At 40.9% G+C, this 26,270-nt stretch overlaps 1 protein-coding gene across 11 annotated transcripts in view; it reads right to left on the bottom strand.

The window, feature by feature from the left end:
* Window positions 1-26,270, bottom strand: part of tncb (tenascin Cb) — a 438,107-nt gene that overhangs the window by 121,682 nt on the left and 290,155 nt on the right. Inside the window, exon 1 of one of the 11 annotated variants that reach the window (XM_060841317.1) lies at window positions 16,125-16,426. The exons of the other annotated variants lie outside the window; for them this stretch is intronic. The gene's annotated coding sequence lies outside the window, so the exon portion shown is untranslated. Of the gene's footprint in view, window positions 1-16,124; window positions 16,427-26,270 lie in introns of those variants that run through there. 11 annotated transcript variants of the gene reach the window in all.

Here is a 26,270-nt window from a genome sequence, read left to right as displayed (position 1 = left end):
GAAAACTTCAAAGGGTCAAAATAAATTATAATCTACATAGAACGATTTACACCTAAAAATACTTTGTTCTGGTTCATCAACTAACAAAAGATTTGTGAGAAATTTACAGAACGAAAATGATATTTCTTTGAGATCACAAGGGTAGGATGCAAACATAAAATCAATATCATTGTGGAATACTGTCCTTATTGTCAACCTTCAATCTTCATCATCTCAGAAAGATTTATTATTAAATATAGATGTCAGCCACTTCCTCCTCCCTTATACTCCCAACAAGAGATCGACCACATCTGTTCATGTGAATCTAAAAGCATTATAGACCTGTTACACAGTTATCTTCCTTCAGAGCCAAAGATAGACTTCCAGTTCACTGTTTATTGAAGGGATTTTAGCTATAGTTTCATGCCAAAATATCCGTATGGAAATTTCTTCTTGCCTCATCTCTGTCAAGAGACAAGAGGCTGCGTCTGCAAATAGTCAATGTGATCCTCAGCAGAAATTAATAAATGACTCCGACTAATCCAAAGCAATTTCCTGCAGATGCTGAAAATCTAAAGTGGAAACAGAAACTGCTGGGCAACAGTACCATCACTTTTGTGATTCATTGTCCCCTACCCTGCTTCTATCTTTGTTTTAACACCTCTTATCTTCTCTAACTTTTCTCAGTTATCATTGACCCAAAACATTGGATAGAATTTTCGGCTTTGCAGGTGATTAGCTTAGAGGTGGGTGTGTGAGACATACCCAAACCCTTCACATCTCCTCCTAAATTACATTCTGTGCTGGAAAGCCCATTGTCTAACTTTCTGACCCAATGCCAATTTATGTTCTCAATTTGTCCACTGCTGGGATTTATCTCGATGTGAGCAAGCTTGTCACCTGGGCGTGTGCCCAACAGGTCAACCTATGCAGGTGGATTGCCAGCTGGGGGTGAGAGGGTAGTTCCCTCAATCAAAGATGGTCACTTCCTAATTGTGGGACTGAACATTGTGGTACCCTTTAAGAGTTACAGCCAGAAGGTTGATTGACATGTATAAAATCATGATGGACAGAAAATAGGTAATGAGAAATTTTCCCTTTCTTGGAGAGGTCAATAAGTATGGATTTTAAGGAAAGGAGTCAGACGTTTAGGGGTGATTTGAGGAAATGTTTTTCATTGGAGTGTGGTGAGTCCTTCAAAGGTTGGCAGAGGCCGGAAGCATTAAGGCATTCAAGACATTTTTAGATGAGCACTTGAAATACCACAGTGTACGAGGCTCCAGCCATGTGCTGGAAAATGGGATTAAAATAGATGGATGCTTAATGACTGGCACAGATATGATAGGCCAATGGACCTTTGTCCATGCTGAAAATACTCTGAGTCTATGACCTCCGCCCCTGTTTTTGGCTTTCCTGCCTTCCTCTCCCCATTCCACCCCCACATCACTTACCTTTCCCCTGATTTCTTCATGATTCTGTGATTCTAGGGCTGGTGGAGAAGGGGTGGGAGGCCATGGTTTTAGCAGCAGCATAGCCTGCTCTGTGAAATTACTCAGCACAAGGACTGCCAGCTTTTGATTGACAGGCAGTTCTCATTAGATGGAATTCATGTCACCACAGGTCAGATTCCAGATGAGAGCTTGCTGGTGGCCAGAGTGGTTTATGGTTCAGCTGGCCTTTCCTGGAAGTGGCAGCATGTGTCTCTTGCTAGCTCAGATGGATGGACAGTAACACAGAACAACAACAATAGTATGGGTTCAATTCCTGCATCAGCTCAGATACCATGTAGCATTCTCCTTTTCAACCTCTCCCCTAACCTGAGATATGGTTACCCTCAGATTAGATGACAACCATTCCTGAATGAATGAGCAAGCCCATGATCTAGTAGGACTTTGGCGACTTAACCTTTACTTTTTACTAATGAATTGGGAGTGCAACTGAGAAGGGAGAAACAGATCCGTTGCTGGTAAATCAATTACTGAAGCTCCTGGGTCTGCTTTTGAGAAAGTTATACTTCCAGCTTTGTTCTCTATGAACTACTTGCACCGATGTGACAGGGGAATTCAGTATTGAACTGTTGTGGGAAAGGAATGCAAATACATGAGTGGCCACTTTCTTTGGGCAGGGACAATGGATGTGGGGGTAGCATTTCTGCAGATTTTGTACAATCTTTAATCTCTGAATGTTAATGGCTGGGAGACCATGGGCTGATCCAGATTATTTAGAGATCGAGTACTTGTGTGTCCAGAGTGCAAAACTTGAATTTGGTGTAAAAACACCTTGAGATGAAGTGTTGTCATTTCCCAAGATGTACTGGAGTCAGCAATGATTAAAACTCAGAGCCTGAGAAATCCAGCCTGAAATTGCAATCATAATTAAACTGAAGCAAATTGGTTTTCAAATACACTGTGGAATGCATCTACTTCTTTCATTTGATGTATCATTCTGAATTAATGAACCAGGTAATTATTATCCTGAAGATTATTTCTGAAAATGAACTATTTAAAGGAAAAATAATCCTTTTTTGCTACTCAAAGAAAAATCCCTACTCTAGTAACATATTAGCTTTCAATGATCAAAGGCAATTAGATGTGAATGTCTTGAATATGTGAGCTTTCCGTTAGCTCACCTGTGATGCTGTAAGCAGTACATTCAGGTTTATTATCATGACCTGTGACAGTAGAATGTCACACTTGTCTTCATGAGCTGATTGATGTAACTTCAATAAGACACATAGAGATATCAGGCTGTTTTGATTTCCTCTCTCCCCTTTTCACTTCTGAATTCACTGCATCAACAACCTTAAATGCCCCCCAAAACACAATACTATATCAGGTTTTATGAGCATAGTTTGCTTGACAATTACATATATCAATTAGTGAGATAAAATAAAATATTCCACAATTTATTTCTCCAGTTAGCCTTCTCTCTTTTGTTCTCTTACCCTTCCTTTCTTAAAAGCAATGGTCCCTTTGCATGGGCATAGGCCTAGAGGCAAAAGACAAGCTTGAGCTTGATCTAGACATATTTCAGAATTTAACAGGAGTTTTCAGAGAGCACTTTTCCCTTCGCGGTGTGGGCATAGAGAGATTATCATGTGCATCTTTCTCCATGGCTTTATATAAGGGCCACGCATATTCATTCTGAGCAGGGTTTACACGATAACAATCTAATCTGGCATCCTGACCCACTTTTCCTTCCCAGACACAGGTTCTCGAGGCCATTAACAGCAGATTCCTTCCTGCTTCCGACACAATTTGCTTTTCTCCATTACTTGCTTGAGCTGATCTGTTACTCATCATTTCCCAAACCCACTACCTTCACCATCCAGAAGGACAAGGGCAGCAGTTAATTAAATGGCACTATGTCCAAGTTAATCTTCAAACACATCCCCAGTGCTCTTTCACTGCTGGAGTAAAGATCCCTATGTAACTGTGCAATGGAAATAATTCATCAGATGGACTGCAGTGGTTAAAGAAGAAATAACCATTTTACGGGTGAACAAGAATGGACAATTAATGTTGATTTTGTTGGCAATGTCATATCCTGAGAATGAAGTTAAAAGTCAGTGGCACAGTGGTTAGCACTGCTGCCTCACAGTGCCAGAGACCCAGGTTCAATTCCTGCCTCAGGTGACTGACTGTGTGGAGTTTGCACATTCTCCCCGTGTCTACATGGGTTTTCTCTGGGTGCTCCAGTTTCCTCCCACAGTTCAAAAATGTGCAGCCTAGGTGAATTGGCCATGCTAAATTGCCCGCAGTGTTAGGTGAAGGGGTAAATGAAGGGGAATGGGTCTGGGTGGGTTGCGCTTCGGCGGGTCAGTGTGGACTTGTTGGGCCGAAGGGCCTGTTTCCACACTGTAAGTAATCTAATCTGAAAAAAATGCTCTCACAGTGCTAGATTTGTCATATATATATTTTTCTCATTTTCTTACGATTGTATTAATATGCTCATCAGCCTTGTTTTATTGGTTCTGAAGCAAAGACACTGCCTGAAACGAAACATATCCCATGACACATCTTCACTATGGCATTGTATATTTCTGCAGCTCTCTTCCTGTTTCAATTGCACCTCCATTGTTGCTCTGGTTGAAATTAACTAATGCACGGATCAAAGAACCAGGGTAAGGAGTTGTGCAGTTTTATAGATGAGCTAGCCACTGGATAAATCTGGTGAGCCACTAAAGGAATACTTTAAACAATTGTTAATCCAACATGCATGGAAAAAAAAACTGGATATCTTTAGTTTAATGTTAACTGTTATTAATTAGATTCAATATTGTAGATATCAAATCCAACAGATGGTAAAAAGCTGATTGGGGCATAGCTAGATTTTAAATAATTAATTGGTGCCGAGAATCAAATTTCTTTCACTACACACTTTAAGACCAATTTAATGAATTAACTCTGTCACTATGACGGCAGCAACATGACTCTTCGAAGGGGAGTGCATTGGTTTTAAGCGGATGAAATAGAATGTGGTATTTTGGTGCAGCTGGACTCTATTACAATTCTGCACAATGCAGTCAGCATTAACATTCAGTTCCTACAGCTGATAGTGTAATGGCCGCAGGGAACGATTGTCATTGCAATTATTTGCAGCTTCTTCATTCCCTCAGCCCCAACAATATACCTAGCTCAATGCTTTGCAGCTATGACAGACAGGAGCCCTTGAGCTGAGCTTTTGCGTGTTACTGTCACAGTGCCCTACTTTTTAAAAATACATCATCCTGCTTTCAGTTTGTTAGAATACATATGGCACCTTGAAAAATCTGACCAGAATATGTAACCAGCCTGACAGAGGCAGAGCCCCAACCTGCTTTGTCTGGTAACATTTCTGGATCAATTTTCATACAAATCTATAACTGCACCAAATGTTGCAAATATTTTCAAGGTAACCATTAGTGACATTATTAAATAAGTAATTTTCTCTTTGTGTTTGACAGAAATGAAGAAAATGTACAAATTGTGTTTGGAGAATATCTGTGAGTTAGGTGGGGAGCAAACTCATCCCTGCTCAAACCATTGTCTGTAAATAAATTGTACACGGTCAAGAGAGATCAGTTATTAAAAGCAGTTTGCTGCTTTGAGAGTAGTGCAAAACCAATTTATTTTCACCAGCAGAACCACTTACTGAGTTGCCACAAAAATTCCAACCTGTTTTTGTTTTATGACTAATCATGTTAATAATTCTCCACAAAGAAATAGCACCCTTTAGTACATCCCATTATTCTTTTGATTGTTAGAATCAGCAGATTTTTTTTCCAAAGCCACAGACTAAGTGTAAGATTTCTTCCTTGATAAGAAATTTTGTAAGCTTTGTGTGAATAGTGCAAGCAGCTACTAGCTCACCCTCTTTTGTGGTTCAGGTTTGGTTGTCTTTATGTAATGCCTGAGCTTTGTACGAAAGTATGCATATTATTCTCACTTACGTATTTACACAAAACCACAAATTGTTGCAATTATTCAGACTAGAATCATTGAATCCCTACTGCGTGGAAGGAGGCTATTTGGCCCATCAAGTCCACATCAAACCTCAGAATAGCATCCCACTCAGACCCAATCCTCCATCCCTGCAACCCTGCATTTCCCATGACTAATCCACGTAGCCTGCACATCCCTGGACACTATGAACAGTTTAGCATGGCCAATCCACCTAACCCAGAAAATCTTTGGACTGTGGGAGGAAGCCAGAGCACCTGGAGGAAACCCACCCAGACACAGGGAGAATGTGCAATCTCCACACAGACAGTTGTCCAAGGCTGGAATTAAAGGAGAAAGTGAGGACTGCAGACTGCTTGTGCCCGAAACGTCGATTCTCCTGCTCCTCAAATGCTGCCTGGCCTGCTGTGTTTTTCCAGCACGACATTTTTCAACTCAAGGCTGGAATTAAACCCTGGTCCCAGGCATTGTGAGACAGTGGAGCTAACCACTGAGCCACTGTGCAATCCTAAAGAAGTTATTTTAGAATTTTTGTGGATTGTCCCAAATGTTTGTTGTTTCCAGAAGTAGATTTGTTCCAATGAGTTTCCTGTTTTTATTTCTTTTTAGTATAATGTAATTCTTATGAAAACATCAATTGATTTAGTCTGAAATTTGAAGATACAATTTTTTTCTAGTTACTGGAGAAATAATTGCATGATGTATAGAACATAAACTTTGCTAAAAAGAAACATGAAGTTGAATGTTTTAAGCTTGCCCTCATCAGAGTTGATATTCAGCAAAACCACACTCAGGAAGGGAACAACAAAGTGCTGATTGTTTGGATTGTGGTTAGCATGAAGATGCAGCAGGAAGTGTTAACGGTAAATCTTAGTTAACTAAATAAATACAAACCAGAAATGTGAATATAATTGATCAGGATATTGCAATAGTAACGCACCAGGGATTGGCATCTCCATAGAATGTTACTCGTTGAAACAAGATACAGTGTTTGGATATTCTTTTGCTTACAGAGGATTATAGATAATATTGCAAACAAATACATCAGTTCACATGTACAAATAATCACTCTGTAGGTTTGACAGATAATATTAATATAATTCTTAGCACAGTCAGAATTATTAACTAAATGTTGTTCACTCGGAATATCTTCACACATACACCCAAATGTTGCGCCTTTTTCAGTGAGGAAGGGCGATGGGAACAGCTGATCCCTGTTGAATTCCCATGGCAACATCCTAGCCAACACATGTCAAATTGTTCAGTTTGAATTTGGCTTTCTTGCATTTCAGTCCTGATGAGTGCCAGGTTAAAAAAAAATTAATTCTACCTCTCCTTTTCAGCAATATTGAAAAAAAAAGTCATGTACACTGTGATTATTATTTCTATGACTTTGGTATAACAGGCACATTTTCAACAAAAGTAGATTAGATTACTTACAGTGTGGAAGCAGGCCCTTCGGCCCAACAAGTCCACATCGACCCTCAACCCACCCATACATTTACTCCTTACCTAACACTACGGGCAATTTTGCATGGTCAATTCACTTGACCCACACATCTTTTGACTGTGGGAGGAAACAGGAGCACCCGGAGGAAACCCACGCAGACACGGGGAGAACGTGCAAACTCCACACAGTCAGTTGCCTGAGGTGGGAATTGAACCCAGGTCTCTGGCGCTGTGAGGCAGCAGTGCTAACCACTGTGCCACCATGGCACCCTAAGTAACTTCTATAATGTAGTCAAGAGATAAGTGCCGAATATTAGACTCCAAAGATAACCCACAGATTGATGGGTGAAACGAATCAATACTTGTCGGTGGAAATATAGCATAGAAATGGTGTGAGGTGATTTGTTTTGGCAAGGAAAATGAGACAATATATTTCAATTATTTTTTAATTTCCCTTTTGAAGTGAATAAAGGGGGACAGAAACCCAAGAGTATTTGCAAGTTATAGGGCAAGTTAACAAAGCAGTTAATAAAGCAATGAGATTATGGACTTTATAGGGGATAAAGTACAAATGCCAAGAACATTTGCTAAACCTATAATAATATAGTTTGACCTCAGCTGGGGTATTGTGCTAAAGTTTTGCCATCTTGATTTTGGAAAGATTGTAAAGTTTTGGAGAGAGTATGGAATGATGTATGAGAAGGGTTCCAGAATGAAGCATCACATGTACATGGATAGACTGAAGAAGCTGGGGTTTGCTTTCCTTAGAACAGGGAAAGCTATGAGAAGATTGGAAAGAAATGTTAAAAATCATGACAATTTAGATAGAGGAAATGAAGATAAACTGTTTCTCCTGGCTGAGGAATTTGAATGCACTTTCTAATATGGTGATGTTTTCAGAATCAAGAACAAATTTCAAAACTTTTGCATATATATTTGAAAGAAAAGAGAATTGCAGGGATTTAGGGACCAACGGAGTACTCCACAAATCTAACAGAGGTAAGCTTGATGAGCTGAGTGATCTCCTTCTAACTCTTATTATTCTAAGAGATTTTGCTATTCCCTGTTTCCAAAGGTCCTAAAGGTCAAGAAATGCAATTACATTTTGCCCGTTTTGAATAGATATAATAGCACTAATGGGTCCTTATTGTCATGATGGGAAGCATGTTATTTCAGTTCGAAGGCCCTGTAGACATAAAGTGTCATTGGCTGAGATAGGCATCATGTTCTCTACAAATAAGGACACCATGGTCCTTTGTCAAATTTGAACATGTTTGAATACTCCACACACATAGTACGTTGTCTGCAGTTTGCTCATTCAGAAAGTATCAAACTAATATCTTTGAAAGGGACCATTGGAGACTTTAAAAGAATAAACAGATGACCATAGCATTGTTTACTTACCTGAATACAGAGCCAAGAGGAGATGTGTGGCTCTACATTAAACTGTGTACCACACCTGACAGCTGACTGCACTTCCCCGCACCTTCTCACTCCACTTCCAGCTGCCTCCCCCCTTTGGGCTAACTTCCACCCGTCAAGCTTTATTCTACTTCTTGCCAAGTGAGAGTGTTCTAGGGCATAGTTACCACCAGCAAAATACAAATAAGATTTGTGAATACATTTCTTAAGGGCCTATGGCCAAGTCCCCTTAAATACACACAACAACGGGTGCATTTGTATCGGGCCTGAATTTGAAGGCAATGGAAGTTCTAGGTGGAGGGCATGGGCTGGACTATGGAATCTGAATCTCCCTGCCCAGTGAGTAAAAAAACATCTTGAAGCAGAAGCTTGTCATTGCCTACATTTGCACGGTTGTAGGTAATGGCAACATAGACTAGGACTTCCTCTCACATTGTGTGAAGAAATTGTAGGTTACTCTCAAAGTATATCAATCTTCTCAGATATTGAAGTTGGTCATTTTAAAGTTATGATTAGATTAGATTCCCTACAGTGTGGAATCAGGCCCTACAGCCCAACAAGTCCACACCGACCCTCCGAAGAGCAACCCACCCAGACCCGTTCCCCTACGTTCACCCCTGACCAATACACCTAACACTACGGGCAATTTAGCATGGCCAATTCACCTGATCTGCACATCTTTGGATTGTGGGAGGAAACCAGAGCACACGGAGAAAACCCACGCAGACATGGGGAGAATGTGCAAACTCCACACAGACATATGCCTGAGGAGGGAATTGAACCTCTCTGGCACTGTAAGGAAGCAGTATTTATATATCTGTCAGAAATGACACACTTCCTTCTGATCTCGTTTGCACTTGCAATTCAACCGGTAAATTACTTTCTGATGCTGACAGGTTTCTCATATGTTAACACCATGAGAGGGTACAGCCATCGAATTCCTCTCTCCCAATTTCACATTGGTATCTCCCTTTCTCATACTGCCAATTGGCTTGAGCAATTTTCATCTGCCTTATTCTGCCAGCGTTAGAATGCTCACTCCTGTCATGTTCTTCTGTTTGTCACAAAATTTATCAATCAAATGAAAATGATGAATAAAACAATACGTAGGCTTTCTATTTGAAAATAAGGTGTACAATGGCAACTTGCTGTGTGCGCAAAGATCTGTGCTGGGTCCATGGTTGATTATTATTTATATGAATGTTTTAGATGAGAATATAGGAGGCATAGTTAGTAAGGTTGCGGATGACACTAAAATTGGTGCGGTAGTGGATAGTGAAGAAGAACATCAAAGAGTACAATGGGATCTTGATCAATTGGGCCAGTAGACCAAGGAATGACAAATGGAATTCAATGCAAATAAATATGAGATGTTGCATTTTGGTAAGACAAACCAGAGCATGACTTACAGAATCAATGGTGGGGCTCTGGAGTATGTTGTCAAACAGAGAGACCTAGAGGTGCAGGTATATAATTCCTTGAAAGAGGTGTCATAGGTAGACAGGGTGATAAAGAAAGCATTTGGCATCCTTGCCTTCTTCAGTCAGAGCATTAAGTACAGGAGTTGGGGTGTCATGTTAAAAGTGTACAAAAATTTGTAAGGCAAATTGTATTTGGAATACTGCATACAATTCTGGCCACCCTACTATAGGAAAGATGTTATTAAACTGGAAAGGGTGCCAAAAAGATTTACAAACAGGTTACCGAGACTGGAGGGCTTGAGTAATAAGGACAGGCTGAACAGGCTGGGACTTATTTCCTTGGAGCTTTGGAGGCTGAGGGGTGATCTTAAAGAGGTTTATAAAATCATGAGGGGGCATAGATCTGGTGAATAGTCAAGGTCTTTTCCCCATAGTGGGGGAGTCCCAAACAGAGGGCATAGGTTTAAGGTGAGAGGGGAAAGATTTAAGTAGTATCTGAGAGGGAGTTTCTTCACACAGAGGGTGATGCGTAAATGGAATGACCTACCAGAAAAAGTGGTGGAGGTGAGTACAATTACAGCATTTAAAAACCATTTGGACAGGTAGATGGATAGTAAGGTTTAGAGAGATATGGGCTAAATGGAGGTAAATGGGATTAGTTCAGGTTTGGAAAACTTGGTCGACATGGACGAGTTGGGCCAAATGGCCTGTTTCTGTGCTGTAAACCTCTATGATTCTGTAACTGTGCAGTTATGTAAAAAGAACTGACCTGATGTGTTCTATTGACAATGTCTTGGGATAAAACATCATGATTTGTGTCATAGTGTGCGTAACGTCGAACAGTTGAAGTTTAAATGTTCATGTATATCACATCAATTCCAGTCCATCTCCAAATGTATGCTGCCAGACACCTGCAGGCCTTCTTATTGTGTTCATATTCATTCAGGTACCATACATCCTCATTTCAGTTCATACACCAAACTATCACCCTCTCCACATTCATTGCTGGTCAGACATTACAACCTCTCCTTGTCTGCACTCTCTGCTGCCCATCGCACAGTTCCATTCTCTACTGCAGCACACAGTACAGCCAGAAATCAGGAGCAGCACTGAGGGATGTGGTTTATTATTTGGAAGCTAAATTGTATTCAGTTTGTAATTATTCATTGAGGATACACATTTGCGATACAGCAGGAAGCTGGAACACATTGTGGATCAGAGGTAAATGCATACAAAATGAGTAAGTATATAATGATTGGGATTCAGTTCCAGTCTACAATGTCTGACAAAAATGACTGGCTGTGATATTAAATTTCATCTCTCAGCATGGGTGCAGCTGGACACTGAATTCAATGGACTGACTGTCAATGTGAAAGGTGGACTGTTGTCTGAAATGAGGGATTCGGCAATCAAAGCCAGGAAGTGGTTTATGCTGAAACACACAACAGTGGTTTGAATTGCCTTGGGAGTGGAGTGGGTGGGTTTTGTGACACAGCTGGAATGCATGGTGGCAGCAACAGCCAAAGCAGCTGGGCTAATAAGGATTGTGCATTTCCTTCTTCGGAGGTAACTTCCATCCAAAATAGCCTCGTGAGAGGGATGTGGGGGATAGACAGCAGAAATAACAATCTCCCCAGGAAGGAGAATTGGGGATACAGAACAGATTGTATGAGATGTTGTCTTAGGGTATTTAGGACAAGCGCGTCAAGCAAAAGAGCAGGAACAGAGGGATGTGAAAGGGACAGGAGTGATTACTTACGGAACATAAATGCAAAGAGAACTTTAGAAGCAGGTTAGCACTGGGGAATGTATTCTATTTCAGGTCAACAAAATGATTCTTTAGCATTCTGTCTCCCCTAGCCAGACACCTCTGTTCAAATGGTGATTAGAACAGTCATGGTTAATGTCGTAAACGATCACTCCTTAATTGTGAAACATTAATTTCTCTTGACCATGTTCAAGCTAATAGCAACTGGACACTGCAGAAAGAACCGTAAGCCTGTGGTAAACTATTACCTTCAATGAAGCCGCTTAAAATTAGCCCATACTCCGAAACAAAGAAATGTAAGTGGACTGTGCTTTTCCAATAAGAAAGCCTCATAAAAGTGTGGTTTAGTGTTCTGTTCTAGATGAAAACAACTCGTTAAACATGCCAAGAGCTGGTTGGCTTGTCATGTGACCTTCCATCTCCAATTGACCACTGATCAAGATTTGGTCAAGGCTAATGTATTCCAGTTGCCTGGTTTACACGACGAGATTCTGTCCCAGTATATTACTTTCATAGCTCCCCATTGACCAAGTGATTATGTCTAATGGTTTGTCTGCCCCCACGTTAAATACCCAAGTGATTGCCCTGATGCTTTGGAGATATTATTGGAAATGGTCCTATTTACAAAGTTAAAATACTGGAATTCCCTCCCTAAGGGCAAATAAGGCCCACCTATAGCACGTGGATTGCAGTAGTTCAAGGAGGCAACTCACTACCACCTTCTCAAGAGCAACTGGGGACAAGCAATAAACACTGACCAGGCAGCGACGTCCACATCCCATGAATGAAAAAAAAACTCCTGCAGGCAATTATTCTTGCTGCAGCTTTGTAGACAGGTTGTCTCCATTTCAATGCTGTTGGAATACAGAAGGCAGAGTGAAGCATACATCCAACCATCTTTGATTGTGATTCCAAGTCACCAGAATGCATCTTTAGAAGTTTGCAGCCAGTAAACCTAAAATTCATCTATCTTTGTAAAGCGTGGCTTCATATCATTGTGAATCTGAACTTGAAATAAGCCAAGCTCTCAGGCAAATCTATCAAATGAAGATTGACTCAGAATTCTGGCCCAGACTCTCACTTTCCTAGAACTGTGAAACAAGCAATCTCTCTGTCCTTGGTACTAAATGTACAGCTGTATTCATGAATACACACATTTCTTTTGTGATACTTTATTTAAGATGTCCTCTTTCTTCGCATTTCTAATTAAGTTTGTTGCTTTCTTTTCACAGTTTTTTTTATTCTTTAATGTTAATTAGAACTGTGACAAAAATACAAGGTTCGGATTTCATTCATTACATGTCACTAGATGACTTCAAATTACGTCAATAGAATTTTGAAATGAGTGTTGCTGAGAGGGCTCCTTCATGTTGGTGCCAATAGACGGCCAATCAAAATTCTAATAGGTTGTGCCCTTGTCATTCCCCAGGGGCAGGTACAGGATGTAGAAATAATTTTGACTTCTGTTTCCCACCTCCAAAGTGAAAACCTCGCCTGCAGAAGAAGAATGGCTAGGAAAGCTTTTGCTTGCAGTTGATCCTGCTTGAGGTAACTGTTTATGTGACACCTGAGACACGCTTGTTGGGGGAACATGTTTCATTTGCTCTCAAACCTTAACCCTCTCTGTCTCCATAACCACCGCAAACATGACAGTCTCTTTGAGATATCTGTGCCTCTCCAATTCCTTCCTCTGACTCATGCCCATTTCTAATTGCTCCACAGATGGAGGTGCTTTAACTGGCTCTTGAATTCTCTTATAACTCTTTCTGCTTTGCCATCTGTTTCCTCTACCCTAAAGTGCTCCCTTTTCGATCCAAGTTTTCATCACCTCTCCTAATATCTCCATATCCAACTGAGTGCTAATTCTGTTTGATATGTTCCTGTGATCATTATTAATATTCTTTGTAAAAATAATATATTTTAGGTTTTGTAACCTGTTTTAACAAAGGCACCTGGCCAATGGAATACATAGAAAATAGCAACCAAAAGAAATTTAATCTGAATGCATTTGCTTAGTTGGCTTGATGGCTAGTTTGTGATGCCAAGAGACACTGATGGTGTGGTTTTAATTCCTGTACCGACTGAGGTTACTATGAATGACTTGCCTTCTCAACCTCTTCACTCTCCTGAGGTGTGGTGACCTCAGGTTAAGCTACCACCAGTCATTTCTCTTTCTCTGTCTCTAATGAGAGAGCAGGTCTAGGGTCAGGTAGGACTACGGCAACTTTTAATTGAAGTTCTGTTCACAAAACTGTTACTTTTTTAACTTGCGGCTCTGCTTCAGGAATCCCTGAAACTGATTATCCTTGTGCTGTAGAAAGATTGAACATAATCCAGTGAAAATTTTTCCAGCTGAGTCATTCTTCCTGAAAATTTCAGGAATATTGTAGCTCAGTTGTCTGTCAATGGCCAACTATCAGGACATTCAAATCAGATCAATTCTGTTTAAAGCATAAATGCTTCAAACAATGCTATGTGATATTAACAACAAATATCAAATTATATTGACTATTATCTTATGCAATTAGCTGAATACTGTTGTTGACATGCTTAAAGTACTTATTTCAAAACCGTTAAACCATTTGTTAAAATATAGACAATTATATTCCATATAAACACATTAATTCATGATTAATCACACAGCACAATTTGGAGACAAATGATTTCAAATAAAGCAGAATTAACTGTATGCTTTTAACAAATGCAGTAGTCTTGAAATTTTCATCTCATGCAAACAACTCCATTAAAAAAAAAGTCACTTCAAATTTCCCAATACAAGGCAGACCTACCATTCTTATAGCATCCTAACACACTCATCTAAATGCCAATTCCTAAGAAATAGCTTGCCTCTGTTAGAAGAGAATTTTGAAAGAGATGCTGAAAAATTTATAATAAATTGCCACAGCAACACCTGGGTAGGAGACACCTTTGTGTGACAGAAAGCACAAAACCATCTTTTGTTTTCCTTACTCCATTATTATTACTTGTTCTCCTCAACTCATCGTCAGTCAACCATGAGGATAGATCAGTGAGTTGCCAATTAACCACTCCTAAACTGACCACCAGGAGGTGTGTAGTGATATCCAATAATGACCTTCCTTTCCAATGCCCCCCGCTCCTTTCAGTTTGAGTCACTACTTTGCCTCTTGTTATTTCCCAGAATGTCCTGACAAAAATTGAAATTCCCTTTGTTTAGGATTCCAAACACAGACAGTCCATCGTTCCCCAGTCCTATGGGATAGTTTGATGCCAACTCAATGCCAATGTCCTGTTTTCCATGTGAAGCAGGACAATTGGTAAAAGGTTCGAGTGCAACAGTTTTTATTTATAGGTGAAATCAAATGAACACGTATAAGGAGAATGAATTACAACGGTAAATATGCAAAGGAAAACAAAAAATTCACAGAAGATTGAGAAGTTTGCAAATTAGATTGAATTAATGAACTGATGCCATCCAGAGAGGCAGGCAGGTGTGCTATCATTGATTTTGGTGTCTTCAAGCCAGAAGGGGAAAGAACGTCAGCCAGGCTGTCTACTGCTCATGTTATTTTATTTTATTCAGCGTGGGGCAAAGCACCCAAATGTGATGACACAATCACAGTCAAACACTTGTTTTATTTCGCTCATGGGTTGGGCTGCACTCAGAATCCAGACTCAGAAATGGCTGTCTGAGACAGGTAAAACTGCCCTGGAACTAGAGCTTAGCACCAAACAGCACCCTTACCCAAGATAGAGAGACAGTTGGAAGATTTGAGAAGACTGAATGAATCTGCACAGAGTCACAAAACTGTGATATGAAGCAATTTGGGTTTAAATGAAGCTTTCAACCGTTACAAGAGATCTGAGTTGAGGAGCCCTGTGATATTCAGAAATGCCAATGATCAATATATACTTGTCTCCTTGTTTTGCCAGACACAAAAAAAAATCACTGGTGATCACTACCACCTTTGTAATCTGAGCAGTGGGCTTAGACCTTTAATTTAGTGGTATGGCTGCTGTTACAGCAATAAAAACAAAGGGGGATTCCATATCAGCTTTGCCACACATGGACTTACTTCTAGACAATAAATCTGTCTTCCACTGGAGCAGAGAATTGTGCAAATCATTTTGTCCAGAAGCAAGCTGCCTTTGTGAGCTGTCTGGCAGGAGCAACTATTTTAACATTGTCGTTTTTAAACTGTTAATAAATCTATTCATTCTTTGAAGAGAGAACTGAATATCAAGCTCCAACATGGTTTTAGCCATGAAGTCTGTGTATTGCTGAGAATGGCTGAGTATAAGCACAAAAGGTGCTTAACTCTATCTCCCACTTTGTTCAATATATATGAAAGATTTCTTTTCACAGCTTCTGTTATTTTCGCTCACAAACCCTGTGGGTATTCTCCATCTAATGACAATACGAGGGTTCCCACATAGAAAATATTTGCAATTCAATAGAGAGAGAAAAGAGAATTAGTGCATTTCCTTTTTGAAAATTACTGCACCATCAGCATTATTCTAACTTGCACACAAAGGCTAGATGGTCTTAAAACACAAAATATCAATAATGTGGTTTCCGATTAAAGTCATTATTTGAAGCTAAAATGAAATATATTGCATAGACATGAAGAGTTCACAGCAGATTCTATAAAACAGTTTTCTTACCTTAAGTTGCACTGACTGTGAACCATTCAGTTCCTATTGTGACCAGACTTAAAAATTCAGCTCCTTTATCGCTTTGAAACTTGCTCTTCAAGATTTCTTTTGCAGCCTATGTGTACACATTGAAGAAACAGCCTGCACAAAGTCCTAGGTAGCTGCTCAGGAACAAAGCAATTTCACCCCCCACACACACATACACACACACACACACACACATACACATACACATACACACACCTTTTTTCAAATAGCAGACTGTGGTTAGTCAGCCAAGCAAGCATGCTCTCCGTTTATATAGCATCTCTGAGACCAATGAACTTTGGCATCATCCCTGTAATGAGATGCCTTTAGGCTGACTTTAAAAGTGATGAATTAAAGCTGCAGCCACTCTGTGGTGCTGCTTTTTTGGAAAATTGTTTTAACATACCATTTATGGTGAAGGATGAAGTCACTTTAAGGTTTCCAAAGCCACCCCCCCACCACCACCCCTTCCCCCCTCCACCCTCAGTGACTCAGCTCATAGGGAGAATTCTCATTCCACGTAAAAAGTTGCAAGACCAATCAGTTACTGAGTCGTCTAGTATCTAATCACAAAAAGGAGTATAAACTCAGGAGAGGGTTTGAAACGAGCTGCCTGCTGCTGGCTGCTGCAGGGATGACAGACTTCAGATTTCTTTTGTTAAAGCTCCAATTACAGCTCTCTGGCTCTATCGTCAGAGGTGTTTAGGCAACTGACAGAGAGGGAAAGTGAATGACCCAGTAATCATCACTCTCTGGTCACGAATGAATTATCAAGTGACTACTCAGTGCGTTAACTCCTCAGTTATTGACAACAAAGCTTGTTTCAGATATTAAACAAAATCACACTGTCAATTTTTAATCTCAAATTTTATCAATGGTGATAACTTGAAAAATTCTGGCGCTGAAGGATGAAAATTCTCAATAAATCAGCTTTATGATTATATTAGTCAAATTTATATATCTATATTTATCAGTGTGCTATTTCAGCCAGGTTCAATGTGTAACACATGCACTTCAAAATCATGTTTATAGGCTCAAGTCCCATTTTAAATGACAATAAAATCCTGGGCTGAAACTCCACTGGCAGTTCTAAGGAAAACTGCACTGCCAGAGGTGTGGTTTTTCAGATGACACCATACATTCAGGCCAGGTCCGTTGTCTCAGGTGAACATTAAAGATTCCATGATAATGCTTTGACGAAGGGCAAAAGAGTTGTCCAGTGCCACTATTTATCCTTCTAACAATATTATTAATAACAGAGTAATTAGTCACTGTGACATGAGCGTTGGTAAAATTTGCTGTGAGAAAATTGCCATTACCGCATTACAATAGCAATAAAACTTCAAAGTACTTAATTGGCTGTAAAGTACTCTAAGATATTCTGCTGTCATGGAACATAACATAAGTACAAGTCTTATTATTTTTCTTAAAAAATGTGTATCACCCATTTCTGTACAAAACTAATCAGATGAAGTGGAATGTATTTTTTATAAAGGACACAGCTATTACTGGAGCAGATTGCAATGACAGGCATCATCACTGCAATGGGAGAAAGTGAGGACTGCAGATGCTGGAGCTCAGAGCTGAAAAATGTATTGCTGGAAAAGTGCAGCAGGTTAGGCAGCATCCGAGGAGCAGGAGAATCGATGTTTCGGGCATAAGCCCTTCTTCAGGAATGAGGATTGTGCGCCAAGCAGGCTAACATAAAAGGTAGGGAGGAGGGACTTGGGGGAGGGGCGTTGGGAATGCGATAGGTGGAAGGAGGTTAAGGTGAGGGTGATAGGCCGGAGAGGAGGTGGGGGCAGAGAGGTCGGGAAGAAGATTGCAGGTCAAGAAGGCGGTGCTGAGTCTGAGGGTTGGGACTGAGATAAGATAGGGGGAGGGAAAATGAGGAAGTTGGAGAAATCTGCATTCATCCCTTGTGGTTGGAGGGTTTCTAGGCGGAAGATGAAGCGCTCTTTCTCCAGGCATCGTGTTGCCATGGTCTGGCAATGGAGGAGGCCAAGGGCCTGCATGTCCTTGGCGGAGTGGGAGGGGGAGTTAAAGTGTTCAGCCACGGGGCAGTTGGGTTGGTTGGTGCGGGTGTCCCAGAGGTGTTCTCTGAAACGTTTCGCAAGTAGGCGGCCTGTCTCCCTAATGTAGAGGAGATCACATCGGGTGAAGCGGATGCAGTAAATGATGTGTGTGGAGGTGCAGGTGAATTTGTGATGGATATGGAAGGAACCCTTGGAGCCTTGGAGAGAAGTAAGGGGAGAGGTGTGCGCACAAGTTTTGCAGTTCTTGCGGTTGCAGGGGAAGGTGCCAGGAGTGGAGGTTGGGTTGGTGGGGGGATTGGACCTGATGTGGGAGTGGCGGAGGGAGTGGTCTTTCCGGATCGCTGATAGGGGTGGGGAGGGAAATATATCCTTGGTGCTGGGGTCTGTTTGGAGGTGGCAGAAATGACGAAGGATGATACGATGTATCTGGAGGTTGGTGGGGTGGTAGATGCAGACCAGTGGGGTTCTGTCCTGGTTGGAGGGGTGGGGTTCAAGGGCGGAGGAGCGGGAAGTGGAGGAGATGCAAGAAATGCAAAACTTGTGCCCACACCTCCCCCCTCACTTCCCTCCAAGGTCCCAAGGGATCCTTCCATATCCATCACAAATTCACCTGCACCTCCACACACATCATTTATTGCATCCCCTGCCCCCGATGTGGCCTCCTATACATTGGGGAGACAGGCCGCCAACTTGCGGAACGTTTCAGAGAACACCTCTGGGACGCCCGCACCAGCTAACCCAATCGCCTCGTGGCTGAACACTTTAACTCCCCCTCCCACTCTGCCAAGGACATGCAGGTCCTTGGCTTCCTCCATCGCCAGACCATGCCTGGAAGAAGAGCGCCTCATCTTCGGCCTAGGAACCCTCCAACCACAAGGGATGAATGCAGATTACTCCAGCTTCCTCATTTCCCCTCCCCCCACCTTGTCTCAGTCCCAACCCTCAGACTCAGCACCGCCTTCTTGACCTGCAATCTTCTTCCCGACCTCTCCGCCCCCACCCCCTCTCCGGCCTATCACCCTCACCTTAACCTCCTTTCACCTATCGCATTCCCAACGCCCTTCCCCCAAGTCCCTCCTCCCTATCTTTTATGTTAGCCTGCTTGGCACACCTTCCTCATTCTTGAAGAAGGGCTTATGCCTGAAATGTCGATTCTCCTGCTCCTTGGATGCTGCCTGACCTGCTGCGCTTTTCCAGCAACACATTTTTCAGCATTATCGTTGCAATATCATTCACTAATTCCAATGCTGCAGATAATAAGTGAGCTCTTGTCAAAGAGAATCTCTTTCTTTAATCAGCTCTGGTACTATTCCCTTTCCATAAGATTTCTTTTTGGTTAATGTTAGCATCTACAACATTTGGCATTCAATAGTCGGTGAGATGTTCTACAGTTGCTGAGAAAGCTGTTGACAATCAGACTCATTCCAAAGGCCGAATGGCCTCCTTTCTGTACCATAAGTGAGTCTATGACTCATTTGTGGTGCAGTACATAATTTTGTGTGGAACCTGAGTAATTGTGGTCATTTCCTTTAGTTGCTTTGCATTACTCAGCTTCATAAACAGCATGTTCTTTTATTTGAATGCAAGCTATAAACATAAATATTGCAGGGAGATTTCCTCCGACTGCAATCAAGCAGAGAGATCATTGTGATTAATTTAGAAGGGTTACTTCCTCTGGTCAGCATGCGCTATCACATCATAAACACATCTCAGGAATTAAAATTCTGCCTAAGTTGGCATTAGATACATTGAAAAATGGTCTCTTTATCTCTGCTTCTAGGAAAACTTTGCAAATGATTTCTGATTTTGTTTGAGATAATCAAAGGATTTCCCCACTAAGGATACTAAGGTCTAGTCTTTGTCCAAGAACTGGGTGTGCAGAGTAAGAATTCGGTGTGCAGAGTCTGTGAGCCTGACTTTTAATAATGGCTGGCTATTTTGGAATGTTGGCCCTGGGTCCATGCTATATTCTAAATTGGGGATGGATGACCCCAGAAATAGCAAAGCGAATTCCAGCCACAGAGCAAGGCCAGGTGCAAGATCTGACTCAGGTCTCCAGCACAGAGTCCAAACTTTATTTGTAAAGAATAAAACAAAAAAGCAACCTTTCAGACTCATCTGTCACTCCCACTTCTCGTGCACTTTCATACCAACCCAAGCCATCTGTACTCACTCCCAAAGACACAACAACCTAAAGAAACCCAAACATATAAATAGAAAGCAGGAATCATGTACAGTGCTTTACCTGAGACCCACTGAAGATGTTACCTAGTAGGGTAATGAAACATCTGGAAATGAACCTTCCAGCTCAGCGAGCAAACCTACATACAGAACCTCAACATGAGCTACAAATATTCTCAAAACCCGCTAACTCACACCCCATAACCCTTCATAATATCCTTGCCAACAATGGTCTTCTACCCACACCTTACATGTCAACATGCCTGCTATGATAATCTATGTCCCTGTAACCACTTCCGAAAGCCTTTTATAGTCCCTATACTAAACAATGCGCCCTGCCTAAATGCAAGACACTTTCTAACCCCTATGTAAACCTATGCTCTCTGCCCAGCTCATTGCTCTTCGCAGCCTTTCTGTCACCTTAGTACCAACTGTTGCTAACTCATATCACCCACCATCATCCTTTGCCCTTGTAAACCCTTTGGGAGCAGGAGTGTTGACATTTCATCCTCAGATGCTGCCTGTCCAGTGGCGCTTTTCCAGCACCATACTTTTCGACTCTGACTCTCCAGGATCTGCAGTCCTCACTTTCTCCCGTATCTATCCTATTGCCAGCTCATCCAGTTTTCATCAGTGGCAGACTGCACAACCCGTGCAATGGTGGCATCAAACCTAGTTCTATAAGTTGAAGTGTTCATTCCAGACTTCACTACACTTGGTTAAAAAAAACTGTATTTCTTAAAAACTCACTTACAATATTCATATTCATTCAACTACATGATATCTGATATAAAAACATTATTCATTTGCACAATCCCTTCTGACACCAAACACTAGAATTCATAGTCCTACTTCACACAGTTATAAATCAAACTGGGATAAGGCCAAAGATTTCTTATTTTCCAAAGGGCTAACTTTGATAATAAAGTTCAAGTATACTCCAATAGGTCCTACTGTGTATACTTCAGTTTTCATACTCTGAGGAGCCAAAATCTAACATAGCTGGAGGCAACTTATAACATGGCTAGGTGCTTCCATGACCTGCATGAGTGTGAAACATGACTGCTTCCCATTTACTCCCCCATGAAAAATGAACTTGGAAATTTCCAGGTGAAAGTGAGTACTGCAGATGCTGAAGATCAGAGTCAAGATTAGAGTGGTGTTGGAAAAGCACAGCAGGTCAGGCAGCATCCGAGGAGCAGGAAAATCGACGTTTCAGGCAAAAGTTAATTCCTGATGAAGGGCTTTTGCCCGAAGCGTTGATTTTCCTGCTCCTTGGATGCTGCCTGACCTGCTATGCTTTTTCCAGCACCACTCTAATCTTGTAAATTTCCAGGCTCAACTGTCTGGCAAAGAGATTATTTAGTATGGCAAAAATCTAGACCGAGATGTATCAATGATTTGGAGATGCCAGTGTTGGACTGGGGTGTACAAAGTTAAAAATCACACAACACCAGGTTATAGTCCAACAGGTTTAATTGGAAGCACACTAGCTTTTGGAGCAATGCTCCTTCAACCACCTGATGATTTTTAGAGATTTATCAAGAATATTATCGATGTCTTTTACTAGGATTAATACCAAAACAACACCCTAATTGTCATTCATTGTATCATATTTAGCAAATTTCTATGTAATCATCACCTTATAACATTAGTGACCAAGATTCTGCTATTTAATAAAATGATGAGGATGTAAGCACTAACTGTTGGCACAGAATAAACTGGAGAGCAACTTCTGGAATTAGACATGGTGACAGGTTGGTGATGTAGTAGTAATGCTACCTGGACACATAATCCAGACATGGAGCATTGCCCTGGGGACATTAGTTCAAAAACGACAATGGCAGCTGGTTAATTCAATTATTGAATTCAATTAATAAATCTGAATGACAAAACCAGTCTCAGTGACAGTATTGATACATACATATTAAAAATGTGGTATGTCTTAAATAATGTCAACCTACCTTATATTGGCTCTGAAAAGTAAATTTTATAAGTTTGGCATCTCATTCCTTCAGATGTCAATGATTGCTGAAAACTTAAAAATACATTGTATATTACTTTATTCTTCTGTTTTAACTTTACTTTAAACTTGTAATTATTTTCTTTGGTTTATTTTGCTTTCTACACCTGATTTCAAAGTTTAACTGCTTGAACTTAATTTTCTTGGTTCATATTCTCTATGCCTCAGTGTGAATTGTTCAATTTAGTTTGTGAGATTTGAAGCTGGAAGAGCACAGCTGGTCAAACAGCATCCGAGCAGCAGGAAAGTCAACATTTCAGTCTGAAACCCTTCGTCAGGATGACAAACGGTTTTGGCCTGAAACATTGACTTTCCTGCTCCTCAAATGCTGTCTGACCTGCTGTGCTCTTTTAGCTTCACATCTATTGACCCTAACGCCCAGCATCTGCGGTCCTTATGGTCTCGTAGTTTGTGAGACTTATCATATTCACACAATAGTTTGAATTCATGCTCAACTGAGAATAATTTTGAAGGCAGGGTTGGGAATGATGAAGTAATTAATGCCCACTTTCGAGCCAATGCCACTGGCACTGGTAGTCACCCAATGGTGGGCACAGCGTCACTGTGAAGTAAACTCAAAAGCAAACCCGTCGGATTTGTGTGTAGATGCCAAGGGAGAAGGCAGCCTTGATCTCCAGTGGGTGGGTTGTCAACAGTCACTATTGTTCCTGCTGGTGCTTCCTGCAACATACAGCTGCCAGCCTCTGAACAGTTGGCAGCTTTGAGCAGTGAGACCTCTGCCCTGCAGCCCCTGATCCCAGAAAAGGTCCATCCCTGTACACCTAAATGCTCAATGCAGCTGACCTTTCCAAAAGGAGGCGGCACACAGCTCTCACCAGATCTCGTGCAAGCAGATGGAACTCCAGTGTCTTTGTTACGTACTGATCAAGTGCCTTATGTTCTCCTTTGAGAGTGTCAAACTGAGATTAACATCTAATCACCACCAGTTGCAACACAAAACCCCATACAGAATGTGTGGGGAAAAATACACCAACAAGTAATGACAAGCATTGTTCGCTCACCAGTCGTCCAGTTTTTGCAGCCAACCTCTCTACAGATGCCACCTGACCTGCTGAATGTTTCCAGAACATTGAGGGTATTTTAGGTTTCTAGCATCTGCTGGATTTTGTTTAGTTCAGACAATGTGTTCCAGTTTCACATCATGTGCTCAGGATTTTAAAAGAATGAAACTGGGTTTCCAAGCAGCAACACACAAAAAGCAACTCAGTCCATCTTGGTTGTAGCAGCCTTTTGCGGGCACCATCCAATTACTCCAATATTTTCCTGGAGCTATGCAAGCTTTCTTTCTCATCTCAAGTATGCATCTAATTCCCTTTTGAAGTTTATGAAACAATCTGCTTCCATCAAGTTCTATTCCAAATTATGAACTACTTGCTGTGTCTAAAAATATTTCCTTGTCTTCCACTGGCTTCTTTCCCCAGTAATTCTACATCAACCTCCTTTGACTTAGTAACCCTTCTACCAGTGTGAACAGTTTCATTGAGAATGAAAATAAAATCCTCCAGGATTTCTGTTTTTGATTGCTGTTCACTGCGATGAAATCTGGAGCTGATGGGGTATTGGGTGAGGTCGGTGAAGGAAAAGTATAAAATGGCCCTGTTGTTTAACAGCCTATTAATTTAAGATGTGACACAGGTCACCCAAGTGGGCTTTGAAAGTCTACAGATCTGCACTGAACTCTAACTTTGCATTCGTCAATATCTTCAGGCTAGTGCAGAAGGAAAAGAGACTTTTATAAACAGTATGTTGTAATGGTCTTCTTTTTTTTTCTTAAGAGTAGATTGGAGCAACACAAAGCACCTAGTTTAATTAGGGCTAGATTGGTACAGTTACTACATCTAATACTTATGTAAGGGAGATGAGTTATTAATTCGCATTGCTGGAATATATTGCTTATCTACATAAATGTAAAGTAGTAGCCTGTTATCTTTTGATGCCATCTACCACTTATGTTGAAATGCTACTGAAAGAGAATATTTAAATTTAAATAAATGAAAAACTTTCAATCATCCAGAAAGAAAAAATAATCCTTTAAAGCACATCACCTGACAAACTGAATGGCTGGGTAAGAAAATAACATGTTGCCTCTTGACACTGAACCTCCCTCTTAATACAAAAACCACAGGATGCAATGTTTAGGTGTGTACTTTCTACATAATTGGACACCACAGGCATCAGATTAAAACAAATCTTTGAAGTTTGTTATTACTTTGCTTTGCAATTACTTTTAGAAATCGCTCAAAATACCGTCTATTCTTCTTTCACCTGTCTCTAATTTGCATAGCTCTGACTTGGCTAATTAGAGCATTTGGATTGAGTTGATACATGTTTTGAACAAAGTCATAAAAATAAGCACAACGCATTTGAATATAATCAATTATTTTTATTTGTTTCCTGTAATTCTATAAGGAACTTACATTTTAAATAGTTTTTCACAATATTCTGAAAGTGAAGCGCAACGTATACAATTAATTGCTTCTGGAACTCAACACTGTAGAAATTTGTTGGCAATGCTTCAGTTTTCCATCTATAAAACGGTTGGCTACATGTCTGTAATGTGCTCAACAAAGACATGATTTTTGCCGATCTGTATTGGCCAGCACATTTTCTTTCTTAAAGGAGAAAATGCGAATGTGGACAGACTGCAATTCTGGTGGCAGGCTTCAGGTTCAAACTGTGTTTGACTTTCTTCAGCATGGGAGTGTGTGTTTGTGATATCCTTGTGAGGCACTTAGAGAAAGGACTTACCATGGCTAAATTGTCAGTGTAATCTGGGAGGTGTAGGGAAGTAAAGGCTGCAATTGTGGCAGAGCATGTGAATTTGAGAAGCAGAAGTGGTGCAGTGTGATGGCAATGCCAGAAAATGGTTAGGAAGAGGCAATAGAAAACAGAAGCAGAGTGTGAATGAGCAGTATTCTTACCAGGATATGGTCACTAATTTCTTCCCATAATTATAACATGTCCTGGGAATTAAACCTCCAGCATGATCTCTGCAGCATTCGCTTGTCATCTGGTTACAGACCTGTCATTTGGAATATGCACTGCCTCCTATAGCTGTCCACTTGACTCTCTCATGAATATGATCCCTCTCCTCTCATTTACCACCTGATGTTGTATTTTCCAATGCAACATCAGCAAACTTGGGGAGCACCCTATTGTGTTCTACTGCAGTTGTTTTTTTTCAACCTGGAGAGCTTGAAAAGACCAGGAGAGGAACTGGATCATTCAGCCCATCAAGTCTGTTCCACCATTCAATGAGATCATGGCTGATCTGTTCTTTCCTTTTCCTCACGACACTCTTACAGTTGAATGATCTGTCTGTCTATCTCAATCTTGAATGTACTTAACGATCAAGCCTCAAAGGCCCTCTGTGGTCAAAACTTCTGCAGATTCACCACTGTCTAGAGAGAAAAAAAACTCATTTCCATTTTATTTCTTACTCTGAAACTATGCCAGAATGCATGGTGCCTTCAAGAGGGATTGGTTTTGTTAAGTGATCCTTTACTTCCACAAAGAAAGCGCAATATCACTGGCTGCAGGTCTAAATCATTTTAATAAGCTCTCACAAAACAGTTAACGTGGTACCTAGGACTTTGTAAACAAGCATGAGAAACGTGCCCCTACAGACACAGGCTCATTTTCAAGTATGATCACATTTCTGGTGACTGTTTTGGAAAATTTTATAGATGTCCTGCACTCTGAGAGATCCAAGAAGAAAGGGGAGACAAGCAGACAGACAATGAGAATTGTTACTGCAGGGACAAATGCTCTTCAGAAAAAGGCAGAGTTCCTTTTTCAAAAGGTGCCATGGGACTTCTAAATATTCATGAGTAAGTCTACAGAACTTTGATTTAATGCTGCATCCAA

Source organism: Hemiscyllium ocellatum, chromosome 21, assembly GCF_020745735.1.
Source record: "Hemiscyllium ocellatum isolate sHemOce1 chromosome 21, sHemOce1.pat.X.cur, whole genome shotgun sequence".
Taxonomy (NCBI): domain Eukaryota; kingdom Metazoa; phylum Chordata; class Chondrichthyes; order Orectolobiformes; family Hemiscylliidae; genus Hemiscyllium; species Hemiscyllium ocellatum.
Note: the sequence above shows the minus strand (reverse complement) of the source record. Positions and strands in the feature narration are given on the sequence as shown.